Here is an 18,625-nt window from a genome sequence, read left to right on the forward strand (position 1 = left end):
TATTTGAAGAACTGTTTTCTCAAAATACAGACGGAATTCTGGCAAAATTTTTATAAAATTTGCGGAAAAATAAAATGGACCAAAAATATTAACTAGTTTTAATTTTAATTAAATGTTTTAAATACATATTAGAAAATGCTCACCACTTAACAAAAGTAAGAAAATTGTTTTAAAATCCCTTGTAGGGTACTTAATGAGTTGTCGGTAGGTGAAGTTCGTTAGTTCATTAGGTATTCTATGGGATCATGTTATGCCTTACAGAGGGGTAAGGTGTGACACTCCTTGTTGTGGGCTTTGTGTAGGTACCTTCAATTCACAGAAATTCAATGGTTGCTCGGGTTTGTAAATTTCAGGCTGGGCAGATAGGCTACAGAAAAAGCCTTGGAATTGGGTCGAGATTTTGGCTACCCCACCGTTGTCAGATGTCCCAAGTGCGTTCCTGGGGTCAGAATCGGCATAGGTAAACCCGAACCTTACTTTTTCTTAATTATTTAGTGCTTGAATTGGATTAAAAATCCATAGAATATTTGTGGTAACTTAGAAAATTATAATTCCTTTTGCATTAGCTTAGAATATTGCTAAGGACTGCGGGGCAAAGTTTTAGAATTTTTAGAGCTCATTTGGGTAGTTTTTGCAAAAGGGTTAATTATAACGACTAAACTATAATTTTTCATATTGTGATTGTTGACTGTTTGGATGGGCTCAGGAGAGGCTATGTGGTGTGATTGAGTTGTGGGTGTGTGGTTGGTGGATATAGAAGTGCGTTTTAAGCCCTTTTACAGGTATGGCAGGTCCTAGGTATAAGGGAGACTCTACCGGATTTTCGGCACGACTTAGGACATCTTTGGTCTTTTCTTAGTTTGTATTGAGTCAAATGTATTAAATAATTGTAATAAAATTGTCAGGTGAGCCGGAACAGCCTTCCTCCTCTGCCCAGCCACCACAGTGACTTCGGTTAAGTCTGTGAGTAAAATATTAATTTTAATTATAATTTCGATATTATTATATGTTCAAGCATGCTCATGCATCACTTATAAATATATATCTATGTAGTTAAATACTAGGCACGTTTTATATTGCATTCATAATTGTTGAAGTGCCATGGATGTTGTTTGTGGTAATTTGGAGCAGTGTGTGTGCGTGGCGTGCGTGTGGTATGGTATTGGATATGGACAGGACGGGCAGACACGGCTTGAGAGACACTCGCTAAGAACCGGTCCTTTGGGGTAGACACGGCTTGAGAGACACTCACTGGGACCCCGCATTTGGTTTATTAAGTGAAAGTCCGGCTTGAGAGATACTCGCTGGCAGAGGTTGGATTAAGAGGGCTGTATAGGGGATCAGCTCCCATATATGTATTGTTTAACAGTGTTGGCTGTGTGAGTGCTCTAAATTGCTTTTTTATTGTTATGATATGAAAATATTGACGATGTTGCATTTCACTCCACAGGATGCATTAGCTTTAGATAGTTATAGAGATTATGGTTAAAATTGATATTTTACTCTGAGTCGAACGCTCACTCCTGTTCATCTATTTTTTCAGGCTACAGGAGGATTATTTGTTGTGGCTAACCTGCTCTTCTTCTTCGCAGGTCCATTGATAGTATTTAATGTATTTTATACAATTGAGTTAAATTTTTAAACTCCGCATGTGTTAGAAGCACTTATTTTATTTTGGGCTTGTATTATAAAAGTTATGTTGGACCTGTAAGATTATTAACTGTATGCATGATGGGATTGGATGAGGGAGCTGAGCTCCCATTTGAGTTATGACCTTTTGATTATGTGGAGGGTGAGCTGAGCTCCCCAATTTATTATATATTGTGTTTACAGGTCGGACAAGTTAAAAACTCCCCGTTAAATGGTCTATTTTATGGCTGAACTCTGTTCGGTTGAATTGTTGAAATTTGGCCCAAATGGGCCTTAGAGTTGGATTGAGGAATAGTTAGGCTTACTACGGGCCTTGAGGGCTTTAGGCTGGCCTAAGTCCTAGTGTCGGTCCGGCCCATAGGTTTGGTCATGACAAATTTAGACTTGATTTTTAAGTTATTTGGTCCGATTTTGACCTTGGTTTGAGCCTAATAACTATTAATCAATGAAATTAAACAATTTATATATATATAATTACATATAAGTCATAAATTCCTTATAAAAATAAATAATTTAAAAATCAATAAAGCAATTCGATTTGGTTCAGTTCAATAAATTTTTTTTCTCCAAAATCAAATCGAATCGAAATAACTAAAATTTTTAAAATGCAAAATTGAATTGAACCAAATTATCTTAAAAACCAAATCGAATTACCGAATTAAGGTTATTCAGTTCATTTTGTTTAGTTCAAATTGAATAATGCTCACCGACACAACTAAAGCATTAAAAATTGATGAAGTGACGGTGGGGAAGGGCACCTCAACAAAATTCAGAATGAAGTCTACATGCATCTTTCACTCTCCGTTCAATGTCGTGTAGTCATGAATTACAAATAGGGATGGTAATGAATTGAGTTTTGATATCCTAATAAGATGAGTTCAAATAGTATATGATTAGGTTTGAAACATATTTAAATTTAAAAAATAATACCCGTAACAAGTTTGGATCGAATTCAAATTTTGCATAATTCTATTATCCAAGTCTATTTATATAAATACTTAATTAGATATAAAAAATATGTTTTTATAATAATATTTATAAATTTTTATATGTTTTATTTTAAATAAAATAGAATTTGAATATTTTATGAAATTAAATTTTTAAAACATAAATTATTAATGAAAAATGATTTTACATAGATTATTAATTAAAATATACAAAATCAAATACGGTCAAGTATTTTTCGAGTAACAATAATCAGATTTAAGATAGCTTTAAATAGTTAAAAATAAATTTTAATCGAGTTTGAGATAAATTTGAGTTTTAAAAATGTTAATCCGTTCAAATTTTAAAAATATTAAAGATAATTTTGAGGGATGCCCTACTCGTTGCGACCTCTATTTACAAACCAAGCCTCCTATGGTGCTGACTTTCAAAAACCAGGCTCGCTGTCATAGAAATTCAAAATGAAGGCAAAATTGAAGCAGCATCAGCATCGTCCTTGTATTGGCCGACAAATTACATGAGGCATTGACAATTCTCAATGTAGGATGCTGCTAATGACAAATAGAATTTTGCTACCCCTCATCTACCAGTGTCTAAAAGGATGGACAAGAAGATGCAGGTCATAAATCACAATGCTTGATGCATTATCAGTCATCAACATCAATGGTAAGAAAGAGTCTTCCTTGTCTGCTATTTCCAGCTGCAGAGTAAAAAGTCAGGATATCTGCTCACAATTAGCTACCGGATTAACAAATCACAGTATTTGATTCAAATTATCCAGAAGAAAGTTTAACCAAGGATAAATAAGTTCAAGAAAAGCATTCAAGCAAATGACCATATAGTGACTGACTGGTTACAAATCACTTGCCAAAGTCCTGCCATTTAGTTCAACAACTGTTCAACTGTGAGAAGTTGTAAAATAGGAGAATAACAAAAGATGGTTGGATATAGTGACTGACTAGTTACAAATCCTGTTAAAAGGGTATAAACAGGTAACAAACATTGAAGGACCAGCCACATGAATTTCAGATGTTATGTCAATGCAAATTCAATACCTGTATGTTCCCCCATCAAAGCTGCATCAAGGGAAAAGGAAGCAGCAAGCTGGGAGGTTGCACCGCTTGACCTTTGGTTTTGTTGAGCCCTCAAGTTTCTCATATTTACGCTCTGGATAGAGAAGAGACAAAGCAATTCCCATGTCCTTCACGCCTTGCATGTCCACTGGAATAAGAATTAAACAGTTAATCCCAATTATTTGTTCATGAGCATAACTTTAGTTTCAATTATTACCAAGCAGATTTTTTATCATACCAACATAAAGATGTAAGAAAAGAACAAGAAGCAACAAGAAAACAAAACCCAATTATGCAAAACCCAAAAACCAAAGAAGAAAGTTGAAACAGACCATTGACAATGTTCACAGTTCAAAACAATTATGGCAGTAAATCACACATTTCCTACAACTAATCCTGTCATAGGGAAGTTCAATTAGCGATGAAATGCATCTGTAAATTAAAGTCACCAATACAACATTATCTACTAGCAATTAAAACTTGCTCAATTGTTCTTGAAAAATATTCAAGAGACTATTTGATTCACTTCTTCATATAAAGAAAATGTTCCATTCATTCCCAAGGCATAGTTCAACAGGAATACCTCCTCAGAGCCTGAGATTTTGAAGTTGTAACAACTATAAACTTGTTTGGTATTACTATTAAAACTGTTGTTGAGAAAATTATTTTTTTAAATATAATAGTTAGAAAGTATTAAAAAATAATTAAAAATAATTTAATTTTTTTATTAACTTTCAGTATATAATATAATATTATGATAATAATATTAATATTTGAACTATTTGTAAATATACTAATTGAGAGCTTTTTATATATAATTAAGAGTTATTATTATTATTATTATTATTATTATTATTATTATTATTATTATTATTATTATAAGAGTTATAACAAAAAAATTAGTGTGAAAGTAAAATTGAGATTTATTAATTTTTAAATAATTTATTTTAATTTATTGATTTTTGAAGCATATAAAATTACATTTTTATTAACCGAAATTCAACATTATAAGTTTGTAAATATTTGAAAAATTAAAAAAATTAAATTAAAAAAAACTGAGATTCAGTGTTTAAACTTTTTACTAATTATATTATATTAAATTAAATTATTTTTAATGAATTAATACTACTTAGAGAATTAAGATTACAAAATTACTAAATTTTCAAATTATGAATTATAATAAAATTTCTAGTATAAATAGAATTATCATTAAACTAATATTGCAATTTTATTTTTTAAATTGTAATAAAATTAAAAATTAAAATTTAATTTTATTGACGAAGTTAGCTTTTCGCATTACCTTGTTGCTAAAAATTATTAGCAACCGATTATTTATCATTAAAATTTATTAGTGATAAATTAAATAAGGAAAAATAAACAAAGAAATTAATAATAGTATTAATTAAGCTAATTTTTATAAATAGCTGAAACTGAAAGAAATGTACAAAGGATAAATTATCTAGGTGGACATATTTTATATAAATTCAATAATTTTGAATATAAATGATTTTTTTTTGTTAAAATTTATTGGAAATATCTATTAAAACCTTCTTAAAGGTGGTAATAAAAATTATATAATTTTAGTTATAAATATTAATTCAAAATCTACGTCCATTATTTAAAAAATTTGAATATAAGATTCAGTTATATAGATTAAAATACTTTATACAAAATATAAATAAAAATTATTATTAAAAATATTTAAATTATAAAAAAATAAAAATACAATTCTTTAATTTATGTGAATTACAACCATTTAATTTTTTTTAAGTGATCGATTAATTATAATTCTCAAAAAAATCAATTAATTATAATTAATTAATTTTACTTTTTTATTGACTGATGATTATAAATATAACCATATTTTTTTCATTCAAATGTCTTTTCAAATTTTATATATATTATAGATCAATAAATTATGAATATTTTATCTAATTCTTGTAAATATGTAAAATAAAATTTAAATTAATATTCAGTAAAAATAAAATATTAAATAAACACAATTACGTTCACAGCATAATAATTTTAAAATATAATGTATTGCCACGAAATCTAATATCAATATATATAAATAAATCAATTACATTTAACATAATTAATTTATCAATATGTATGATCCTATATTTAGTCTAAAATTGCTTTTTTTTTTTTAATATTCTCAATTTTGCTAGCTAGAAATGTGCCCAGAAATTAAATATCCGCCAATATCCCGAGTAATGGAAAGTTTCAAAGTTGAGTGGTAACGGGAGAGATTTAATATCAAATTTCTGCAAGGAGACCTTTGGTGGCCAAAGGTTACATCTTGGACCACCAAAGTCCCTGTATTAAGAATATAAAATTCGCAATTTTTAGAACCTTCTAGAAGCTCTCCCCAAAGTTTTCCCTAACCTCACCTCTATTTTCCCTATTCCACTTTATTTCCTTTCATTTTTTTTTTTCTCACTTCTCCCGTCTTAAACATTAGGGGTGACCATTCGGTTCAGACTAAATCGAATCAAATTAAATCATGAAAATTAAATTACATATTTTAGAAACTAAATCAAATTGAAATAGATGAAAAATCGAATCGAACCGAACCGCTATATTTCGGTTCAAATTGATCGGTTTTATTTTTTTATTAATTTTTAAATTTAAATTTGATTTTCAAGTTATTTGGTATGATTTTAACCCTAGTTTGAACCTAATAATCATTAATCAATGAAATTAAACAATTTATATCTATATAATTACATATAATTCATAAATTTCCTATAAAAATAAATCAATAAAACTATATAGTTCGGTTCGATTTAACTGATTTTTTCTCTTCAAAACTGAACTAAACCGAAATAACTGAAATTTTAATAATATAAAATCGAACTAAACTAAATTATCTTAAAAATTAAACCGCATTACCAAATTAAGGCGGTTCGGTTTAGTTTATTCAGTTTGAATCGAATAATGCTCACACCTATTAATCAATCCAAGTCCCTTAGAATCACCCTCAAACTCCCTAATGTGGTAAAAAAAACTCCCTTTAATCCTCTCTTATGTTAGTTCAAAGAAGATGCAGAGGATATCATTCTCCTCTTAAAACCCAAATTTAGCTTGGTATGATTTCTTTGAAAGTTTTAAATATGCTATGAACACCGATAAGGGTGAACATTATTTGGTTCAAATCAAATAAATCGAACTGAACTGCCTTAATTAGGTAATTCAGTTTAGTTTTTAATATAATTTGGTTCAATTTGATTTTATATTATAAAAATTTCAGTTATTTCGGTTCAATTCGATTTTAAAGAGAAAAAATCAGTTAAATAAAACCGAATCGAATAGGCTTATTAATTTTTGATTTGATTTATTTTTATGGGCAATTTATGAATTATATATAGTTTTATATATATAAAGTGTTTAATTTTATTGATTAATGGTTATTAGATTCAAACCAATGTTAAAATTAGACTAAATAACTTGAAAATCAAGTATAAATTAAAAAATAATCAAAAATAAAACTGATTGATTTCAACAGAACAAAACCGAAATAGAGCGATTCAATTCGATTCGATTTTTCATCCATTTTGGTTCGATTTGATTTTTAAAATATATAATTCAAATTTTTATGATTTGATTCGCTTCGCTTTTGTTTGAATCGATTGCTCACCCCTGAACACCGATAATTTTAAGTCTACTCATTCTCTAGCGCTAATAATAGTCCTGATTTTAGGTTATTACATTTTCAATTAAATAAGGAGATTTTTTTTTTCTTCTTTTGTTTTAATCAAAGCAAAATACATTTGAGTTTTGAACTACATCATAAACAGACCTTCTCCCCCACACCAATCACGAGTCTTCCTTTAATTCCCCTCATACGTTGTCGTCACATCCTTAATGCTAGGCTTTGAAAAAGGCTTTTCATGTCGAATTTATTACATAATAAATGATATAAATTTAGAAATATTTTTATTAGTTAATAAGTTCTTTCCTTAATTATATATATAAATATTATTGATTATTAATTATTAAATGAATTATAGATAAAAAAAAATAGGTTGTAGATGAATAAATATAAATTAAAATTGAATTAGAATAAATAATTTAATTAAAATTAAATTTCAATTAAAATATATACAATTTAAAATTAAAAATATAACCCTAAGGATATAGGCTTTTAGTAAATTATATAAATTTAAAACTTATTGAACATCAAATTGTAAAAATATGCTGAAAGAATCACAGACTTATTAAAATTATAAATTTGATAAATACAAATAAAAATATAATTTTACAACAATTTATAGTATATCTATTACTATTTGATGTATATAAATATATATAATGTCAAAGATTAAAAAAATGGTTAATATTGCAATATTGAGTTTTAATATTAGAATTTTATTGGGAATTGTGATATATAATAAAATCCTTTTAATTTGTAATTATATATAATTATAAAAATAATTAATTACACAAATTTTATATAATATATTAACAAGATATATTATGTTTTTTTATATTGGTAAACCTAATAAATTACTATTATTTAAGAATTTTTTTTTATCTAATTTCGTTTTTATAACTTACATTTTGATGGGACTTTTTTAGAAATTGAAAATTCGAATTAATATCTTATATTTAGAATTATAAAATGTAGGATATCGTATATCTTATAATTTTAAAAAATGTATTTATTTTTATATAATTAATTATATATTTTATTATCGAGTTTTATTGAAATTAACACAGGCTATTATATTACTACGTATTTTAGAATTGTTGTGAAAGCAGAATTACTTAGAATAGAATGTCTAAAACTTGTAGAAGTCCTTTTAGCATCATATAGTTGTGAATTTGATTTATTTTTTATATTTATTATTAAATAAATTGTAATTATATTAAATATATAAAAATATTTTTATTCACCCAAAAGTTGGTTGACATTTTTATATTAATATATATTAATATTCAGGGATGGACTTACATGGCCACAGTGGGTCAATTGACCCATTAAATTTATAAAAATTTTACAAATTATATATATATATAAATTATAAAAATTTTCATTACAAATTATTAATGACCCAATAAAAATTAATAATAAAATATAATAATTCATTTAATTTTTTTAAAAAATAATTATATAAAAGTTGATATACCATTAAATAAAGATAAATTAAAAAGATTTTCCCTGTGAAATTTTAAGTCAATTGAAATAAAAAAAAATCTTCTTAATTAATATTATATTTCAAGGAAGCTTCTTAATTAATATTATATTTCAAGAAAGCTTTAATTATTTAATGCTATTTTTTATTTTATTCTCAATTTCATATTCATAAGAATTACAATTTTTCCCTCTTTTATTCATTTATTTTATTCTTTTTTCTTTCTTTACCAATTCCCTTTACCTTTTTTTTTATATTTTTATCAAAAATATAATATAATTGTTTTGAATATAAATGATATGTTTCAAATAATTTACAACTTCAAGAGCTTATCAATCACTTTAATAAGATAAATACTAAAGTGCTTCTTATATAATACACTTATATCCAAATAATTTATTTTCATTTGTTATTTTATGAAATTATTTTTCTTTAATTTTTTACTTTATTTTTATTACATATGAAAAATTGGCATGAATTATTTTTTTACCATCAAAAAGATTAAATTTTATTAATGAAATAAAACTAGGGAAAAACCAGTAGAATAGAAATACTAGAACCAACCAAAATAACCATTAAGGGAGGGATTTATTTTTTTCTTGTTAGTTATTATTTTAAATAATTTTTTTTTATTTGAACTGAGTAAATAAAATTTTATTGACCCCAATGACTCAAATTCTTGACTCTGCCTCTGTTTGTATTTGAAGTACATGTGTTACAAGTACATCAAATAGTTTATATAAATATAAATTTAATGACTTAAATTAAAAGATTAAATTTTTATAATAATTAATATTATAATTTAATTAGTTCAATATAATATATAGATATTTAAAATATTTCCATATTTATTATTTTACTGTTGTCATAAATTTTGCACATATATAGTAAAATTAAAAAATAAAAATTTACAAATTTGACAATTATATATTGTATGAGTATTGGTTTAAATTTTCATACATATTAATATATTTTGCATTAAATAATTTAAATACATATTTTTATTATAATTTCATTAAAATACATGTTCATGTAATAATGATATATAACAAAGATAAATAAAATAATGTCACTAATAATATGATAAACAAATATAAAAATGAAAGAATTAATTTTGAGTTTTAAATATATTATATATTAATATGATGCACACATAATTATTAAATGTAATACCTTAATTTTTAAATTCATTATTTTATGGTTAGATATTAATATTTTATTTTATTTAAATTTTAGAGAATTATTTGAAATTTTTTGAATTTTGAAATCGGATTCGATTTTTCGAAAATATAAAAGTTTGATGATTTTTAAAAATTTACTTAAAGACCACGTGGCAAAATTTAAAATATATTTAGACTCTACATATTTTTTTGAGTTTTTTAGAATTTTTTCAAAATTTTTGGGCCTTATTTTTTATCCTAAGGTAGAGTAAAAATTTAATTTCGGATATCTTGAATCGAACCGACCGAATCGGACTGGCCCTCTTTCTTTTTCCTTCTACTTCTTCGCGCGCCCCCGACACTCTCCCTCTCTCTTGCGTTTTCTCTCTCCTCCCTCTCCCTCTGTGCCAACTGCCACCACCCAGCCCTCCGCCGACGCACTACCTTCGCCCTTCTCCCTCCCCGGCTGCCGCCTGAAGGGCTGAAAAAACGCGCCCAATGACTTTTACGCGCACAGCGCGCCGTTTCGTTTTTCGGGGTCAATTCCGGCCACCAATCGGATCGGGTCTTGTCCCAAAATACTTTTACACCTCGAGAGCTTATCATAGACACCAAGAACACCAAATTCTATTGAGCGGTTTGCCCAATTTTTGTCTGGAAAGTTTTAGTCCATTTTGATCTCTGGCTAGATTTCTTTTAAACCGTAAACCCCACCAAAAATCTGAGAGTATCGGAGTGCTCCACTCGTCGAGAGTTTCGCGGCAATACCCATTTCAAATTTTTCCAACATTGTTTTTTGGTAGGTCTCGCAAGACTTCACAGTGTTTTTTCGAGTATTAAATGAGTTTAGAAAATTTTGTAAAAATTATATACTAACCCCCGTGTTATGGGCTTCGTGTAGGTACATTCAATTCGCAGAAATTTGACGGTTGCTCGGGTTTGCAATTTCAGGCTGGGCATATAGACTACCAGGAAAACTTCAGAATCGGGCTGAGAGTATAGGCTACCCCACCATTTTCAGATGTCTCAGACGCGTCTCCAGGGTCGGAATTAGCATAGGTAAACCCGAACCCTCATTTTTCTTAATTATCTAATGCCTGATTTCGATTAAAAATCTATAAAATATTTGTGGTAGGTTAGAAAAATATAATTCATTTTGCGTTAGCTCTATAATATTGCTAAGGACGGCGGGGCAAAGTTTTAGAATTTTTGGAGCTCAAATGGATAGTTTTTGCAAAAGGGGTAATTATAGGGATTAAATTATAATTTTTCAAATTATGGTTGTTGACTGATTGGGTGGGCCCAGGAGGGGCCATGTGATGTAATTGAGTTGTGAATGTGTGACTTGTGGATATAGAAGTGCATTTTGAACCCTTTTTCAGGTTGGGTAGGTCCTAGGTATAGGGGAGACTCTGTCTAATTTTCGGCATGACTTAGGGTATCTTTGGTCTTTTCTAAGCTTGTATCGAGTCAAATATATTAAATAATTACAATGAAATTTGTCAAGTGAGCCGGAACAGCCTTTCTTCTCCGCCCAGCTGCCACAGTGACATCGCTTTAAGTCTGTGAGTAAAATATTAATTTTAATTATAATTTCGATATTATTATATGTTCAAGCATGCCCATGCATCACTTATAAATATGTGTTTTATATTGTATTCATAATTGATGAAGTGCCATGGATGTTTTTTGTGGTAATTTGAAACAGTGTGCGTGCGTTGGTGTGCGCGTGGTATGCTATTGGATATGGACAGGATGGGTAGACACGGCTTGATCTTAGATATTTTAGATGAAGGGGTATTATTGGCTCATTTTTTAGTGAGACCAGACCTGCGAGACAGAATTAGAGTTTCCCAGCACAGAGACCCGCAATTGATGAAGATTATAGAAACAGTACAGCAGGGTGAAGGTGGTGAGTTTGGATTTGCCAATGATGGTGCTCTTATACAAGGTTCCAGGATATGTGTGCTCGACATGGACAATCTCAGAAATGAAATCATGCGAGAGGCACACTATGCACTGTACAATGTCCACCCAGGCTCCACCAAGATGTACCATGATGTGAAAGATAGCTACTGGTAGAATGGCATGAAGGGAGACATAGCAGACTTTGTGTCCAAGTGCTTGACTTGTCAGAAGGTAAAGTTTGAACACCAGAGGCCATCAGGAAACCTTCAAGAGCTCCCTATCCCATAATGGAAGTGAGAAATGATCACTATGAATTTTGTAACTGGGTTATCTCGTACCATACGGGGATATAACTCGATATGGGTAATTATAGATCGTCTGACTAAATCAGCTCATTTCTTGCCTATGAGAACCACCTATTCTGTTGCACAATACACCAGGCTCTATGTTCGAGAAATAGTCAGATTGCATGGAGTTTCTACTTCCATAATATCTGACAGAGGACCCTAGTTCACTTCTAGGTTTTGGAGAAAGCTGCAAGAGGTGCTTGGCACGCAATTAAACTTTAATACTGCCTTCCACCCTCAGAAAAATGGGCAGTCCGAAAGGACAATGCAAACACTGGAAGACATGCTTCGCATGTGTATTTTAGATTTTGGAGGTCAATGGGATGATCAGCTACCCTTGGTGGAGTTTGGCTACAACAAAAGTTATCATTTCAGCATTGGGATGGCACCCTATGAGGCGCTATATGGTAGAAAGTGTAGGTCTCCTCTGTGTTGGACGGAAATGGGAGAAGCGAAGGTGCATGATATAGACTTAGTGCAGTACACGTCAGATATGTTTCTTTTAATTAGGGAACAATTGAAAATAGCTTTCAGTAGGCAGAAGAGTTATGCAGATCCCAGACGGAGGAATGTAGAGTTTGCAGTAGGCGATTACGTATTCCTGAAGGTTTCTCCGATGAAGAGAGTCATGAGATTTGGAAAGAAGGGCAAGTTGGCACCTCGATATATTGGACATTTTGAGGTTACTGATAGAGTTAGAGCAGTTGCTTATCGGTTGGAGTTACCACCCAACCTTTCTCATGTTCATCCTGTATTTTATATCTCCATGCTCAGGAAATACATACCTGATCCTTCTCATGTGTTACGGCCGAATATAGTAAAGCTGAAAGAAGACCTGACGTTTGAGGAGCAACCTGTAGCCATAGTGGACTACCAAGTGAGACAGCTAAGATCAAAACAGATCCCTATAGTTAAGGTTTTATGGAGGAACCAGTTAGTGGAAGAATGCACCTGGGACTCAGAGCGGAACATGCATAGCAAGTACCCTTATTTATTCAATGTGTAATTCTGTTCTTTTATTTTGCCTTGTGTAAAAATTTGAGGACGAATTTTCTGTAAGGGGAGAAAAATATAACACCCATAATTTTTAAATTAATTATTTTATGGGTAGATATTAATATTTTATTTTATTTAAATTTTGGAAAATTATTTGAAATTTTTCAAATTTTTGAAATTGGGTTCGATTTTTCGAAAATATAAAATTTTGATGATTTTTAAAAATTTATTTAAAGACCACATAGCAAAATTTAAAATATATTTAAATTTTACGAATTTTTTTGAGTTTTCTAAAATTTTTTCAGAATTTTTGGGCTCCGTTTTTGGTCCCAGGACGGAGTAAAAATTCAATTTCGGGTATCTTTGAATCGAACTGGCTGAATCAAATCGAACCTGATCGGACCAATCGAATCAGACCGGCCCTCTTTCTTTTTTCTTCTTCTTCTTCATGCGCCCCCGACACTCTCCCTCTCTCACGTTTTCTCTCTCCTCCCTCTCCCTCTGCTCCGACCGCCGCCACCTGAAGCGCTGGAAAAACGCTGCCAAAGACGCTTACACACGCAGCGCACTGTTTCGTTTTCCCAGGCCAATTCTGGCCAATCCGACCACCAATCCGATCGGGTCTTGGATATGGACAGGACGAATAGACACGGCTTGAGAGACACTCGTTGGGACCCGGTCCTTTATGGATAAGTCGAGATAGGCACGGCTTAAGAGACACTCGCTGGCTCCCACATTTGGTTTGTTAAGCAAAAGTTCAGCTTGAGAGACACTCGCTGGCAAACGTTGGTTTAAGAGAGCTGTATAAGGGATCAACTCCCATATATGTACTGTTTGAACAGTGTTGGGTGTGTGAGTCCTCCAAATTGCCTTTTTACTGTTATGATGTGATTTATATGAAATTTATGATGATGTTGCATTTTATTCTTTAGGATGCATTAGCTTTAGATAGCTATAGAAATTGTGGTTAAAATTAGTATTTTACTCTTTGAGTCGAACGCTCACTCCTGTTCATCTAATTTTCCAGGCTATAGGGGGATTACTTATTGTGACTAACCTGCTCTTCTTCTTCGCTGGTCAATTAGTAGTATCTAATGTATTTTGTACAATTGAGTTAAATTTTAAGAGTATTTTAATTAATTTGGGTCTGTAATATAATATAGTGTTGAATTTGTAAGATTATTAATTGCATGTATAATTGGATTGGATGAGGGAGCTGAGCTCCCATTGAATTTTTGATATTATGAGCATGTGGAGGGTGAGCTGAGTTTTTCAATTTATTTTATATTGTGTTTGCAGGTCTAGCGAGTCAAAAACTCCCCATTAAATGATCCATTTTATGGCCGGACTCTATTCGGTTGAATTCTTGAATTTGGGCCCAAAAGGACCTTAGGATTGGGTTGAGAAATAGTTAGGCTTACTACAGGCCTCGGGGGCTTTAGGCTGGCCCAGGTCCTAGTGCCGGTCCGGCCCATAGGTTGGGTCGTGACAAAATACAAAAATAACATTATATCACTTACATTAGGGTATTCAATGAATTTATAATTTTTTTTTTATAAATTTCACTCATTGTTCTTCAATTTTAATCTTTGTAACGATGTTGTCGATAAATTTTAATTTGTAATACAAAGTTCTTTGAATATTGATTTATGAATAATAAAGTCCTTTTAACCTATTTTTACTTTTTTTTTAATTAGATAACAACTTCACATTGCCATGAATAAAATGAAAATGATTTAAACATTATGCCTCTCTCTCACCCTCTTTTTCTTCTCACTCACCCTCTTTTGTATTGACTATATCTATCTCTTTCTTTCTCTTTCCCTTCTATTGATATATTTTCCACTATAATAAGACTTTTGATGGTTCAATACCTGAAATATCAAATAGAAATATCTATTCTAGTTGATGTGCTAAAATAAAAAGAAAAAAAAACTGAATTTGTTCTTGGTTGCTGATTTATTATTGGGTTTGTTTATAATGTTCTTCGATTTTTTTAAAAAAATTATTTTTATTAAAAATAATAAATCATTTCTAATATTTATAAATTAAAAAATATATATTTTATTAAGTTTATTTGATCTTAATTAAAAAATTCTGACTTTATTTGAGCCAAAAATTGATTTTGAATAGAATCTTCAACTGAAAATAATTACAAGAGTTCATTTGAATTCATCCTAATGAGTTTCCCATTTGCTTTAAATCTCATTTGTGTCAAAGCGATGATTGTAAGATGTTAAATAACTTATTGAATTTGCAAATTAATCCTATGCATTTCTTTATGAGCAATAATTTATCCCTCCGTTTGACCAGGAAAGATGCATAAAATATCAAGAACCTCAATAAATAAGGAACAATTATTTAAGCCCTCAATTGAGCACCCATTTTTACAATATATAGACACTATATTTTAGTCGACCCTCAAATGCATAACTTGTGTAATTAATATACAATTGTCTTTTAAAGTTGTAAATTAGTTTAAAATACTTTCTTGAATGGATCTCTTACCTTAATGTTATCCGAGCTCAACTAATTACCTAACCACAGGTCATTTTCTCCAAACTGGTAATAATCCAAGTTACCTCCCAGATAAATAACAAATTATTTGACCTCATGTATGCTCAAGTTAGGTTGTTTTTCGATCTCTTCGTCTTCATTCGACCTGTTCAGATCGATATTCCATCTTCAGACTAACCGATCTTACATTTTGTTGTTTTCTGATCTCGTTGTGTCCAAATACTTCAAAATTCCAAATTGTGGTTAGTTTTGTGATCATATATCTCGCTTGAATTGTTCAAAAGTTTCTTAACAAAGTTAATGTTATCCGATCTCTAAATAATTGTCCAGATTCTAATAAGTTATTCCAATTATAACTCGATCTCAAGTCATTTTTCTAAATCTTTACAATTTTACAAATCACTCTTCAAATGTTTCAAAGTTTCAATCATATCTGGTCACAAAGCCATCCGATCTCATGTTCGTGTGCAATGGTTTGCTGATCTCTTTAAGTGGTCTTATGTTTTATGATTGATAACCGATCTCAGGCTCTATGTTCAACTTTATCCAATCGATTAAGAGTTAATTCCATTCAGTACTCACACAAACTTGGTTTGATATTTTCTGATCTCATTAAGAATTGATCATAAAAGAACTTAATTCATTTCAAAAGGTGGAAAAGTATAAAATCATTCAACAGGAGGGTCTTCCCCAGCCTGATCTTCAGTTACATTCTTAACATATACACTCTCTTCCCTCTCTTGTTCCTCTTCACTCTTGGCCTCAATCCCTAGGGGGAGCTTTTCCAACCAAGTAAAGTCTTCTTCAGGGTAGCGTTTCACTAGCTCAGTCAAGAGATCGCTATGAGCGTTCACATAAGCACCAGCTTCCTTCACCGGAGCTTCGTCCTCTTTGGCCCTTATCTCATCGAAAAATTGAGCTAGATCAGCAGCTCGGCAAGCCCGGGCATCTTCAAGCTCCCTATCCAGCTGAGTCATTCTTTCCTCATAAGATCTCACTTAGCCCTCCAAGTCAACGACTCGGTCATTAGCAGCCAAAAGTTGGGTCTTTACAGCCGCTGCATCCTGAACCGCCTTGAGGATCTCCCTCCTTAAGAGATGGGCCTTTTCCCTGATCATCTATTGGTTCGTGATCGCCTCCAAGCTCAAGCTCATCGTTTGGGTCAGAAGATTTTCGATGCTCTTTTAGGCCATTCGAGTCTGATCTTTGAAAAAACAGATTGAAGCGCCCAAGACTTTCACCAGATCAGTATTTCCCCGCACCGAGTGGTTCCTCTCCAATGACTGAAGCAAGATCTGAGAGCCTTGGGAGAGCGGTCGACCGGTTGAGGAGGTTGGTCCAGAAGAACCGCCCTCTGCACCCAAAGAGACCAGAGGTGGAGGAGGAGGCTCAACTGGTTGAGTGGGAGGCTTTGAAGTAAGGACCTCTACCTCTGTGGCCGGCTGCTCTTGAGCTCGAAATGGAGAGCTCGACACTACTACCAAAGCATGTCTCTGTGCTTGGGCTGCAGTAGCAACTTCCTTCATCTTTAACACTTTTCGAGCGAGCTCCCTCTTCCGCTTACGACTTTCCTTTGCGGTTTCGCCTCCCGCCATACCTGCACATAAAATAAGTTAGTGAGTTTGCTAAGACTAGAAGACTTAAGATTCAGGTTTTACCAATCCCAGGGCTGAGGTCAGAGAGTTACGGTTCAATGTTTTTGTGGGCGATCATGCTCATCATCCACCATTTCAGTTTAGCCATAATCACATCCGAACACGAATATCTGTGAGTGATCTCCTGGTTTTTCAATTCCTTCACCATGGCGTCCTCGACCTCGCTCAGAGTGATCTACTTTTCTGGTTTGGGGACCAAATAATTCCAACTACGCGAAACACCTACGAAACCATCAGGATCTTTACTCCTAAGAATAAAAAACTGATCTTTCCAATTCTTTAGAGAGGAAAGGAGATCGGTGAAGAGCCCACAGTTTGGCTTTGCTTGAAAAAACTAGTATTCATCATCTTTTCGTCGAGCAAGCCTGTGCAGTTTGGCGAAGACCTTCACTATGGGCTCAGGTCCCTTAGCTCGATAAAGACCTCTGAAGGCCATTAGAGTTTGCCAAGAGTTCTGATGCACTTGAGCTATGCAGACTCGGTGATATCTCAGAACATTCTTATAAAATTGATCCAAAGGGAACCGTAGCTCGGCCTTTAGTTGTTCTTCATACACTATGTTCAAATCTGTTTCATCAAAGAAGTGGTCAGTTCGAAAATCCCCACGACATCTGATAAGCTCGAAAGAGTCAGTCAGGAGATTATATTATTTGCTAATGGATTGGAGATCGGCTACCTCAAGGACTGACTGCAGTTCGTCCACCAGTCGATTCTCTTTCCTTATGGCAGGAGCTTGTACTTGCTTTAGTCCGGTGTGCTGATTAATGATCGGAATGATAGCTGTAGCAAGTTTGGATTGCCCACTTAGCCCGGTCGCATCACCTTCTTCGGAGGTCCATGAAAAGTGAACAGAGGGAGGACTTGCAACTCTCTGACCTTCGGTACCACTCATTTTTTAGAAATAAAGTTAAAATATACCCAAAAAAGATTAAACCCTTACCAGAGTGTAAATCGGAGCCGAAAAAATTTAGAAATCGAGAGAGAGCATCGAGTTACTTGGGGAAATTGAGAAAGCAAAGTGTACAAATGACTTACCCCCCTCCCCCTCCTATTTATACTCGTCCGAACATTAAATGTTCACGAAGCCCTAGGTAACGCATCGGTAAATGGGAAATTCAGTCATTCCAATTTTGCGTCAAGAGAAAATTCCAGAAGGGGGGAAGGAGATTGGACAAGTGAGGTCGGTTATGAGGATTGACCATAGATCGGATAGCAATAGGGTCCAGACAGAAGAGA

This window comes from Hevea brasiliensis, chromosome 9 (genome assembly GCF_030052815.1).
Source record: "Hevea brasiliensis isolate MT/VB/25A 57/8 chromosome 9, ASM3005281v1, whole genome shotgun sequence".
Classification (NCBI taxonomy): domain Eukaryota; kingdom Viridiplantae; phylum Streptophyta; class Magnoliopsida; order Malpighiales; family Euphorbiaceae; genus Hevea; species Hevea brasiliensis.